Source organism: Haemorhous mexicanus, chromosome 4 (genome assembly GCF_027477595.1).
Source record: "Haemorhous mexicanus isolate bHaeMex1 chromosome 4, bHaeMex1.pri, whole genome shotgun sequence".
In the NCBI taxonomy this organism is placed as follows: Eukaryota; Metazoa; Chordata; class Aves; order Passeriformes; family Fringillidae; genus Haemorhous; species Haemorhous mexicanus.
In genome coordinates, this window is record NC_082344.1 from 36485406 (window position 1) to 36498748 (window position 13343).

A 13343-nucleotide genomic window follows, 5' to 3' on the forward strand; every position below is an offset into this window, starting at 1 on the left:
TCACTTTCTCTGATGTAATTTTCTTGGATAAAAATAACTGCCAGTCTACATGGTATTTAGCAGTAAACAATGAATTTATTCAGTGCTACAAACAAACCAGACTGAGTTTTAGAAAGAATCAACAATATCAAAACCTGCCTATTTTTAAAACTCTAGCAAATCTGCTTGTCAGCAATGAACAACAGATTGCCAATCTGCCATTTCAAATGAAAAAACACCTCTGACATTCTTGAATGGCGTGAACAAAAGTTGGGGTTTGTTCCTTCTTCGCCTTCCTCACTTACGTTGTCCTTCCTCACTTATTTTGTGGCTACTGCTTTATTAGAACCTGAATTTAAAGTCCATCCCAGTGTTCATGACAGATAGATAGATGTATACAGTGACAATCTCAAGTAGATTGCCATCACTCACACTGATAGGACTTTTGCCTAGCAATTTAGTCTTGTTCTGACTAGCCGCAAGGCAGCTACATGTAATTAGTGAATAGAACAAATTTTAGATTACTTTTATATTAAATTGCTTTATAAGCAAAGGCACAACTTCCTGAGAAGTCTCTTTTGAGTTTTGCTCACATAGGAACATCAAAGCCCAAGTAACAAAATAAAAGATGTAGACTCAGAGAAAGATTCATCATAAAAAAAGTTATATATGTATTTATCATGTGTAGAGTGAGACTGCAAACAGATATGATACAGGATTTCATATGCTAAAAGTAAAGTAGCTTGGACTGAAAGATGGCAAGGGATGTTATAACAGCCCTGTTCTATAAGTAGAGCAGTATTCTGAGATTTCAGGACAATTATGTTTAACAACCAAATGCTTTGACTTCACTGTTTAGCTTTTATCCAATGGTTTATATTCTCCTTACCATTAGGCAACTTTCTGTCAAATCACTTACCCACTATATAAATTAATGGCTCTGCCATTCTGAGGTATGTTTATATGCATAAAGAAAACTGGTGAATTTACTGGAAGTTGGAAAGCACAGGCACTCAAAGTGAAATAGATGGGCAGCTGGGAAACAAAAAAATTAAAAAAAAAAAAAACAAACAAAACATGAATTAATCACATAAATTTTTCACACAACTGCCTGCACAGTCCCCTGTATATCTCCCTAATATTATTTATGTTAAAAAAAAAAACCAAAAAAAAAACCCACCACATAAATATCTTGAAGGTTATTTTTTTGTATTTTGTTATAATTTCAACAAACTGGACAGATGGGATGCAGAGAAACTAAGAGAACTTGAGAAACTGTATAATCCGTGGGAAAATTTGCAGGCTGGTTGACCCATTATGCATTACCATTTTCTGGGGAGAAGGACTCTGGCAACCAGAATTTCACACTAAGACAAAAAAGCAGCCAAATTTTATGGTGGTGGTATAGGCAATGTGTGACAAGTTACCTCTGCTAGTGTGTTAGGCTGTGGTGTCATGCACTAAATCTAAGTGCTTTGCTTAGAAAAGGCAATTTTAAGGTGTGAATGGGAACCGGTAGCTCAAACTGGAGCCTGCTAACCGCCCCCCATCTGAGCTGATGTAGCTGATGGAAGCCCTGGGTATACATCTTCTCTTTGCCAGCCCTCACTGCAGATGCCTTTGCTGGACATCTCTGGCTGCTGAAAGGGAAGAGGGTGGTTAACCCACAGTCTTCAGGACCAAAAGTCAATCCCAGTAGTTCCTAGGGTCCACAAGTTCAGTTACGGTAGATAAAGACTTCAGGGCAACCTCTGACAAATGGGGCAGTGATGACTAAGCTCATCCTCTTGTTCATTGATTGCTTCTTGCTAATTGCTTAGAGTCCAAAGGTGAATTTTTAGCAGAGCTGCTTCTCCCTGTACTATTTATTAGGAGACATACTCAGAATGTTGTTATTGAAATAGTTCACTGATAAGGTTAATACAGACATAGGACTTCAGGGCTTTTAAAAAAGATGTTTTTAAGGTCTAGCCCACAGCAGCATGAAGGCATAGTTTCAGTACAGAGAACATCAGAATAGCAGGTCAGGAGAGAATTTTTCAGCCAGCGCACAGACTGTTTTCCTCTTGACCCTTGAAATTGATTTTAAATATGCAATAGTTACTACAAATTCTTCTTAAACGGAGGTTTAGGAAAAAAAAGTAGTGACCTGAGAGGGGATGCACTCCCCCTCTTTCAGGGAAATTGAAAGCAGATACATTTAACAACGTCCTGGATTTGGCTTGGCTTCCATCTTGGTGTTTGTCTTGTTTTTAATGTAGAAAAGAGCAGAGGAAACACAGCCTTGTGCAAACCAATGAAAAATATAAATAATAATACCAGGGTTAGTTTTGAGTATAGTTTATTCTCCTGCTACCATTTGTTCTAAACCTTTCAGGATAGTTTGCTCTGCACATGTCACTTTTGTGCTCAGATGGTGTCATGGCTTAACCCCAGCTGGCAACCAGTCATCACACTCACTCCACTGGTGGGACAGGGGACAGAACTGGAAGAGTCAAAGTGAGAAATCTCATGGCTTGGGATTAAGACAATTTAATTGGTAAAAAGCCACACATGGAAGCCAAGCAAAACAAGAAATTCTTCACCACTTCCCAATTGCAATTAAATTGTTTTTCAGAACAAATTGCTATATACAAATTTTTAAACAACCTAGATTTAATTCTTAAGAAAGCTAGACTGACATTAAAAATACATTTATAGCTGTGCTATGAATATGGTTTTGTAGGCACAGCTAAGCTTTAAACAAGGATATGATAAGATTGTTCAGCTTTTTCTTTTAGACAGAGGTTAGAATTGCTACCCCAGCCATTTGCAGAATATCCATTTTATGTGTAGAACAAGACAAATTGCTTCCTGTTTTGATTATTTTTTAATATTATGAAACAGTCTTAGTCACTTAAAATTACTTCTAGAATATCTTACACGATCTCAAATATTAAGTTTTATATTCAGGCAGAATTTTTCCCTTCATAGAATCTATGAAGAAAAGTGGATGCTTCAGTGGAGCATCCCTGGACCTTGCCACATGACAGTGAAAAGGATGGTTTTGGTCTTGCATCACACTCCAAAAAAGAGACAAACATCAATAATGATTGCAGTCATGTAAACATATTGATATATTTTTAAACAGGTCTGTATAATTAGTTTTACATCACTACACAAAAACAATATCTTCAGAAAATGCCTACAGAGAAAAATAAAAGATTTTTTCATACAGCAGTGTGTTTTGTAGTTTTAGAGCACAGTTTATAGGAGTGAAAAATGCAAGTAAGCCTCCCATGTAAAACACATTTTAAAACAAACCATGTGGAACACCCTCCTAAACTTCACATAGAGAAAAACAAACCATGACAGCATTTAAATACTACTAGTGTCAAAATGTTAGGTCTTTGATAATGGCTATATGTGAGAAGGTTAGACACATCTATTTTAATATTTTTGAAAAACATTTCTAGCCTGCTGAATGAGCATCTTCCTCTCTTTCTCATTTTCAGGAGAGAGGTTACGAGCTGTTTAAGAGTCCAACCAGAGGTTGCCCTTTTTATAATTGGTGCAAAAATCTATTTTAAAAAATGATGTATCTTAGCTGATTATCTTACCTCAGCTGGTGTAGTTTTTTTCTTTAGGCAGCTTCATGCTTGCAGTAGCCAATTTTCTCTGGAATATCAATTTGTGAGCAGGAATGAAACATACATCAAAGTAAATAAAAAGGATGACATTTTATTAATTAATTAACAAGTTTAAATCTTTAGTCTAGATATTACAGCCAAGTTCACTTGTTTCACAATTATAACAATTTGTAACAAACATTTTTTTTTCAAAGAATTTTTAATAATTTCTAAATGAAGCAAGATTAGACCTGATCAGAATATTTTCAAAGCGAAATGACAATTTTTTTAAAGAGAAGCTCTTCAGAAGAAAAGGCTGCAGAATCTTGTGCCAGAAAAAACACCCTGCGGCTTCAAGATGTTCTTAACCACTCCAGGATGAAACACTACAATGTGCTACTGATGTACTCAGTGTACTTTCAGACCATGAAACTCAAAGTCTTGGTCCAAATGAGAGACAAGAACTATAGACTCCTATGAAACATGTCTGGATCAATAACTTCGGTCAAAAAGTTTACATTTTGCATAGGAAAAGGACAAGGTAATTCAGCCAGACAGGGGAATTAGACCAGTCCTCTCTTTCATGCACACAGACAGAAAAATGGGCTTCTCTAAGAACTTTTTCTGTGGTGTGCACTAGAAAAAAAAAAAAAAACAAAAAACATAAATACTGCTATGATCAACAGCAAACCAGCTCTTTCACCATTTCTGCATAAAGGTTGTAACTAGAGAGCATTAACATCAGGTTCCTTCAATTTTACTGGAGATCACTGTTAAACATTGTAAACATTTCATCAAATTGCTTGTCATCTGGGACACTGTATTAAAAAAAAATATTTAAAAGAGTATCTGAAAACTTTGGTAACATAAAACCTTCAAATTAAAAGTGGCTGTAAAAGATAACTAACAAAAAATAAAACTGAAGACTATAGATAGATAGATATACGCATGTGCTCAGCTAAACATAGCATAAAATTTTAAAAATATGGAAACAAAAATATGCACATTTAGATGACCTATACATGCATGTGAATTGTCTGATATGTTTAAATATACTTCTAAAAAGTCTATGTTCTCCATGGAAAATTTCGAAAGATTTTACTGAAACATTTCACAGTTTCAGATACCAAACAGGAAAAGGGAGAAAGTAGCGCCAGAGAATTAGCTGTCAATTGCAATAATGGAACTAGTATTGAAAACAATTTAATCATTCCTATCTTCTCTGTTCTCTTCAAAAGAAAAGTTTTGCATTTCTGTTTCCCTGCACATTTTATTACCAAATGTAATACAACCTGATTGTTTCCTAACTTCAACAGTTTATATTTCAAATAAGGTTTACAGTGTAGGTAGACAAAGAAAGGGAGCAGCAGAAGCAGAAACCTCACTGACCAGTGAAGAATGGTTTGATCTAGTTTTATAGATTAAATGTACAGAGAATTAAAAACCTCTCCAGAATGATAATACTGAGGATAGGTGGAAGAAACACCTGTAGGGAGAGAGAAGGTTCAAGAGTTCTAGGCTAGAAATCAGAAGGCATTTATTGAAATCTATGACTAGAACATGTATTCCTATGTAATTGGGACACTTCATGCAAAACCACCAAATGGACACAATTCCTAAACAGCACGTAAGCATGAAGAGTAATGCTCAGAGATGCTATATTATTTTTCCCCTAGAAGAAAAAACTTTGCATGAAAACTCTGCATGACACTAAGAGTACAGAACCATAAGGCATTTAGAGAGGGACATAAGACAGTCACATGTCTTAAGTGGATAACTTCCAAAAGTGTGATACACAATACTGCTTCCCTACAAATGTGTAGATATGCAGTCTCAGTTGTATTGAGGTGCAAAATGTACTTGGATAGCTCAGCTATTAATATCAGCCTATTTTCTCCCCAAACTCCGGCTATAGTACCTGATTTCCAGACAAGATGATTATTATATTAATCCAGACCTCATTTTTTATGTATAAACATGAATTGTACAATCCATGTGCCTGCCCAGAGCTTAAAGAAATGCCCAGAAACACCTAGGAAGTGAATATAGCTTCTAAGAATGGCCCCTAGCTTTTCTTACAAATAATTTTCCTCTCATAATTTTAAGTCTATAATAAATGAAGAACGGGGAAAAAATTAAAAAAAAAAAAAAGGGGGGGGGAACCACCTAAACAGTACCATTAATTAACAAAATCATAAAAGGAAGCTTAAATTTACTGATTTTGTAAAGAATGCCCAGAAACACCTAGGAAGTGAATATAGCTTCTAAGAATGGCCCCTAGCTTTTCTTACAAATAATTTTCCTCTCATAATTTTAAGTCTATAATAAATGAAGAACGGGGAAAAAATTAAAAAAAAAAAAAAGGGGGGGGGAACCACCTAAACAGTACCATTAATTAACAAAATCATAAAAGGAAGCTTAAATTTACTGATTTTGTACCTCAAAATTCAACCAAAGCTGGGACAAATCATTACCTCAAGTACACTTTAGGTACATTTCTGCATGCAAGCTTTCTTTTTTGAAAGGTCAATTAAATGCCAGAAGTGTAACCAAAAATGACAAATTGTTTAACATTCAGCAGTTATAGCTTGCTTGTTGGTATACATTACACATAATTATGTACTTCACAATCATCTCAGAAAAAAAACCTGTAAAACATTTACAAAATATGTTCAGCCTGTTAGTCATAACTACATTTTTAAAAAACTTTCAGAAATACAAATAAGAGGACATTTACTTATTTAAATTGTTTTGAGTCCATAAAGAGTCAGCAGACAAAATATTTTAAAAGCCCCTGGAATACATATTGTATCTTGAAAGATAAAATTGTGAATGAATAAAACAAAGTATCACATATTTATGAGATTTTTTTTATCCTTGACATGCTAAATCTGCTATTAAAGGATTTAAAAAATAGTAAATCCATTCCCATGAAGTCTGCTTTATAAGAAGAAAAATGCATATTTTGTAAACTGATGCAACTTCTGGCAAGCTGGCAGGAAATGCCACAGTGGAAATCACAGACCACCAGGTTGTTTTTGCACAGTAGTCAATAATACTGTCTGTATTCAAAAAATTGTTTCTGGTGTGTTTTTCTAGTTGGAAATATCCCAAAAATCATAGTCCAAAAGGTAATCTGATAATTTATAAATTTTCATTTTCAAAGTTACACAGTGTAACATGTTACTAAGGCCCAAGTTCTCATATCCTCAGTCTCACCTACTATCTTCTTTTTGGTCAGCCATACAGCAAGGTGACATTAAAACAAAAGAAAAGACATTCAAACCTTTCCATAAAGGACTCAAATCAGCATAGCAGCAAGACAGCCCTCAAATGGGCCAGCAGGAAGCCAGTAAGAAGGCAGATACTTATCTGCCAACAAGATCAGTCACACCTGTATTTATTTTATCAATTGTAATTTTGTATTCCAGGATTTTTCAGAAAATTGTTGTTTCTTTTCTAGCCCTTGTGAAAATGACTGCTCATTTTTTTAGTTTTGTGCTTCTGGAATAAATCTGACATTACCCTTGAGAAAAACCTCTATTATTTTATAGAAATCTACAGGCAACAAAACACCCTTAAGTTCTCAAGAGGTGGATGGCACAATGGTCCTCCAGCAGTCCCCCAATTCCCCAGCAGAGTAATCAGAAGTTCTGTGAGTTCAACTCACCTTTGCAGAAGGGTCATCCACAGGCCCCCTGGGTTTACTGCAGAAATTATTCCTAATTCACTGGAGCACAATATTAATTACAACAGAGTATTTATGACTTCAGCCCTCACAAAAATAGATGCATCAATATGCTAAAAGACAAATTTTGATTTATGCCTGTGTCTGTGTATACTTTCACTCCTCTTCCTCATCTGTTTTCATCTTAGCAGGATAATTAGTTTTATATCACCACTCTATGTACGCTGAAGTACAAACCCAGTCTCCTTCCATAGAGTTATTGGAGACAGTAAAATTGTCTGTGGGCACTGTGATAGTAACAAAGATAATGCTGTTGATGTGACACCCTTTGACCCGATGCAAGATGTTTCCTTGGCATGCAATGGCAGCACTTGCCTTTCTAGATATTAGAGCAGCAGAGCAGTACAAAGTCAAAGCCTGAACCAAGAATCAATAATACTTGGGGAAGGATTCCTCAGTGCAGGGAGCAAAAATAGTGCCTTGATCATGAATCAGTCATTTTAATTATGCATTACTTTACATCTTCACTCTTCCATATCTTCATTCTTCCATATCTTCACTCATGATCATCAGTAATCAAGTGACTTATTTTGTTAGCTTGCAAACCAATGAAATCCATTTCCATAAGCCACACACACACAGGTTCAGTAGTACAGAGTGCCTGTGACTCTGAGTTTCCAAAATGTCATTGACATTTGAGTGGGTTGACCCTGGCTGGATGCCAGACACCCACCAAATCTGCTCTATTACTCCACTTCTCAGCTGGACAAGGGAGAGAAAATATAACAAAGATTTGTGAGTTGAGATAAGGTCCAGGAGATATCACTCAGAAAATACTGTCACAGGCAAAACTGATTCAAACTGGAGACATTAAGTGGTTTATTAGCAACAAAATCAGAGCAGGATAATGAGGAGTTAAATAAATATTAAAAATATCTTCCCCCTACCTCTTCCTCCTTCCCCCCTCTACCTCCTCCCCCTGAGAGATGCAGGGAAGCAGGGCATGGGGAGTTATGGTCAGTTCAGCACACATTGTTTCTGCCACTGCTCAGGAAGCGGAGTCCTTCCCCTGCTGCACTGTGGGGTCCCTCCCATGGGAGTCAGTTCTCCATGAACTTCTCCGACGTGGGTCCATCCTACAGGCAACAGTTCCCTACAAACTGCTGGAATGTGGGTCACTGCCACGGGATGCTGTCCTTCAGGCATGTATTGTATCTATAATAAAATAAGAAAAACTACATGACAAGATAAAGTCGCTAACAAAGTAGATTGTTCAATATTTTCCTTTTATTTTTACTAGTGTCTCTTCTCACTCAGAATTATATTAACTGTGTGCCATTTACATGACATAGAAAAATTTTCACATATTTCAAGAGAGTGTCAGTTAACAAAATCCCCCACTGTGTGCTATTTTCTACTACAGGTTTCATTAAACAGATTTATATGTATTAATACTGATTATTCCTGAGAAAAGGCCTCCACATGGTGACCACTTGAATGGGAAATGTTCACCTCCCTTGTACACTCTATTAATGTTCTTGCTATTATTGTTGACTTATTATTATTTCATTGCTGTTTCCAGTAAATTGTTGTATTGGATAAATAAGCTCTATTGTTGTATGTATAAATTTTTGTATTGTATAAATAAGCTCTAAAACCAGATAAACACTTTTTTAAGTGTTTGCTTGCATAGATGAATAGATGCTATAATTCAATGAAATTTACTGAAATAATGGTTCTTATTTTAGCATGAAGATATTAAAACAAATTATTGCAATAAAATTTCCTTTGTAAGTGCATTTGATGCTCTACAGTTTACCTCAGTATATCAACACACTTTCATCAGTCAGTAAGTGCACATTTTGAAATGTCAGTATGGCTTTTAATTTTCTTCAGATACAAAACTCATTTTTATGTTTTCAAACATCTGCACCAAGTCTATTTGTCCTTCTTCCTAAGGCAAATCCAATGAGTCTGAGGTTCTTTCTGATCCTTACACTGATAAAATATATCATTTCTACAAATAAATTTAGAGTATTTTTTGCCTTTAGGAAATTCGCTGCTATCCTTAAAGAGGGAAACAGTCTAAAGAAAAAACACCTTATTTAAGGAAAAGTAATGCATTTCAGGTGCAAGCAGTGAGTTTCCTACTTCATTTTTTTAGCTGTTGACCTCAATATTCTCTGTGCTGGAAAGGGCTGGGAGCTTTTCCTTCCAAGATCTGTAAATAGTGTAAGATTGAAATAATTAGTTATAGTAGCTTGGTATCTACAGTTAGTCCTCCTAATCAAAGATAATCTTATCTAGTCACTATTTTTGGATAATCATAATTGAAAACACTATATGCAGAAGTTTACTTTTGCACAATTTGGGCACACAATGCACTTATATCTGAGAGATTTCACAGCCTACCTTCAGTGGCTTGCCAGATAATAATCATAATACTATCCCACCCCTTTGCAACAATGTTACACACTTTGCAATGGGCTAGATGTAATATATCTTCAGATAATGCATGATTACACAAATTTGTCTTCTGTATTTTTAAAATATTTAAAAATTTACACAACTACACATAGATGTTTTTATTCAACAACAATTTGTTTCCAGTATGGCTTGGACTTAGACAGTTAGTCATTCTAAGCATTCACCCTCTCCTACCTCAGGCTCCTGGCTAGATGAGCAATCATACTGCATTGTCTCTGATCCCTGACCAAAAGGACATCTTTATATTTGTAAGGAGGACAGCTTAAAGCAACATCTGTCTAGTATGGCAATATTATTTACAGCCTTCTGGTAAAGATTTTACCTTTTCCAAGCAAACCTTAGGTAACACGAAATTACAGTTACGTTTTCAGTCAAATAATTCAGAATAAGAAGAATGTCTCGTTTCTGTGACGATCCGCCATTTAGGGTTAGGATTAGGGTTAGGGTTAGGGTTAGGGGTTAGGGTTAGGGTTTAGGGATAGGGTTAGGGTTAGGGTGAGGGTTTAGGGTTAGGGTTAGGGTTAGGGATAGGGGCAGGGTTAGGGCTAGGGCTAGGGTTAGGGTTAGGGTTAGGGTTAGGGTTAGGGTTAGTGTTTGGGTTTAGGGTTAGGCGTTAGGGTTAGGGTTTGGGTTTAGGGTTAGGGTTAGGGTTAGGGTTTTCCCACTTAGCTTTAAATTGACTTGTTCACTCTTGGTGAACAAAGCTCCTATCTTTGCTAAGGAAAAAAAAAATTATTTGTCCTGAGTAGGTGGAAAAGTTCATTCAGTTCAGTGCACAAAGCACAGGTGCTGATGACTGCTGACGAGTGAGTCAGTTGTTGCTAGAATGTACAATTTTACTTCTTGTATTGTGGCAGCTGTTTGCATTTCCAGTACACCTGAAATTTCAAATATATCCTTGGTTACCTGGGCCCTGTTCTGGTCTCTCATCAGTATAACACAGAATGGTAGAATAATTCAGGTTGGAAGGGATTTCAGGATATCCTCTGGTGCATCCTGCCATTCAGAGCGGGAAGTCAAACTTATTTCAGACCAGGTTGCTCAATCCAACTTCAGCAGCATTCCTCCTGAGGTATCTGGGTATGGATGAAAGAATAAACTGCCTGCAGCAAAAGTAATAAATTGATAATCTGATGAAGGACATTGAAAACCAAGGTTAATATAATACTCATATTTCTTCTTAATCCAAACAGTAGTTTATCTTGAAATATTATCTCCAGAATTACTTTCAGAATTCCCTATCCAACATCAGTACTAAGTTTCATGGCATTAGTTCTCCAGATAAAGTTCAGTATGTGTATAAATTCCATATGAATTGAAACCTGAAAGATTCATGCCCTTTGATCTTTTCATGGCATCACTACAGCATTATCTTCCCAAGCCTTAATTAATAATAAATGCTTTATTCATCAGGAAGCTAAGGTAAGCAAATTTTTTCACATCCTTCCAGTTCCAGGATCCAATTTCGATTATAAAAACTTAGGACTACCACATCTTCATCTCCAGATGCTTAAGTCTCTTAAGAGCAGAATTGATGCAGCAGGATGTTTTAGGATTATTAATTTTTAGATTAAAGTAAAGCAAGTATCTGTGTTTGGTTTCCTTTTCTATGATACTACTTTACATTAGCATTTTATTTTGGAGGCAAAAACCCAAACATCAATGTTTCAGTAAATTGTTTTAACACAGCTAGACAAAACATTAGATCTCACAAATATCAGCAGTAGTTTCCAAGCTAAATTCTCCTGATGTTAGGTTGAGGCTCATGAAAACCAAAATCATTATTTCCTGAATTTTAGATTTTGGTATAATTTTGGTTCAGTTGAGATGTACTTATAATAGGTCAATGAAAGGTAAATAACACACAAGTGAATTTTAGGAAGGCCAAAGATGGTTTAAAGTCAGTTTTGACAAATCTGCTAATCTGTGTATCATGCACTTGGGAAGAGTTTTGACTTGAAAAAATTTTTGTCAGAGTCAGAGGTCACTGCTTCAGTGATTCTGTCTTAAATTTTACAAAGCTTAATGGAAATAAATATCAAGTGCAGTATCGCTTGCTCAAAATCACAGGAAAATGCCAAAGCAAGGAGGATTTTGCCCATCAAGCATCTGGGTGAAATATGAGCTAAAAACTTTCCAGTGGGGCATGACAGCAGATAAAATGCAGTTTCCATTCATAAGAATTCATCACAAAAGGAAAAATAAAGGCAGGAGAGAGATCATGAAGAAACTTTGAAAAAAGCATTCAGATCCTATGAACAGAGAGGAATCTTGTCTCCTGTTCCCAAAGGTCAAAATGCCTGACCTTGACATCACTCCCAAAAAAACTGTCTCCCCATGAAAAAAAGCTTCTGCACACAGTCTGAGTATAAAGCCTACTAAAATAAAGTCCACAAATATAAACTTTGCTCCCTATTATTTTGTTTCTGAGAAGGGTCTAGTCAGTGAAAATCTCCAGTGGCAGATGGAGACGGGGATTAATAGTTAAATCATGTATTTCTGTCTTTTGCAGGAGACTGAAGAGAGTGCTCCAATCTAACAGGTTCTTCTATGGAGTGAGAGATGCATAGTTTCACATCAAAAGTATGAGCATCATAACCAGGAAATGGCAAGTGTTACTCTCAGTCATGGTTTTTTTCAAATTCAGATTGTCCAATGGAATTTGTACAGATGCATAATTCATGCATAGTGAGATTAGGGATATTTTGGGATTATATATTAGTGCTCAAAATTTTCCTACCACCTCATCATATCCTACAAGCTATCTTAACTTATACTATCAGTCATTTCCTTAGACAATAAAGTAAGTAAAGAAAAATAAGAGCTAAATATGATGAACTTATCTATACCATTAGTCAAGATTCAACAACACTACCACTAGAGTAGTATTCAAATTTGGAAAAGATCTAGAAGTCATTTTGGCTATGGTAGGGAAACCCATGATCCAAACCTCAAAACCAAGTAGTAAGCAACAAGATGACAAGGGAAAGTTGGGTTAATAGCTGGTGCAGAGAAGAGTCCCTAGAAGACTGGATTAAGTGGGCTTTGAAAATCTTTCTAGGATTCAAAGCTGAAAACTGCAAGTACACATTGAATTGAATCAATTAGAAACACCATTAATTTAGATTTGTAATTATATCCACTTAGGACATAAGATTTACATACTTTGCTCAATACATTTCCTTCTGAATCTCAGTTCTTTCACTGAACATGAGTCTAAAAGACAAGAAATACAGCAAGCACACTTGGACCTTCAGGACCACAATCTCAATTTACACAAGATTCCCACTGATGCAAACAAGAATAAGGTGAAATACAACCTTCTGCACATTTCAACATCTACAAGTAGGACTTACAATTCAGGGGGAGAGGAGCTGAAACTAAAACATGATCTAACCAGGAAAGAAAAGCCAAAACCACAAAATCTATTATTGACTCATGTCTCAGTAAAAATACCCCAAGAGCTTCTGCATCAATATGTGATTGGATCAGTCATTTTATTATTCTGAACACAGTGAAGATCTATAGGTCAGGAATAAGAATGTTTGCTTTATATTTTCTTGAGAGGTGAAACTTCTTAA

At 35.8% G+C, this 13343-nt stretch overlaps 1 long non-coding RNA gene across 1 annotated transcript in view; it reads right to left on the reverse strand.

Annotated features, from left to right (window-relative positions):
* Window positions 1-8220: 8220 nt before the first annotated feature.
* The window catches only part of LOC132326919 (uncharacterized), a 30688-nt gene continuing 25565 nt past the window's right edge, over window positions 8221-13343 (reverse strand). Inside the window, exons 4-6 of the long non-coding RNA XR_009486368.1 lie at window positions 10669-10865; window positions 9427-9496; window positions 8221-8490 (exon numbers count right to left, since the gene is read on the reverse strand). This is a non-coding gene — a long non-coding RNA (uncharacterized LOC132326919). The remainder of the gene's footprint in view (window positions 8491-9426; window positions 9497-10668; window positions 10866-13343) is intronic.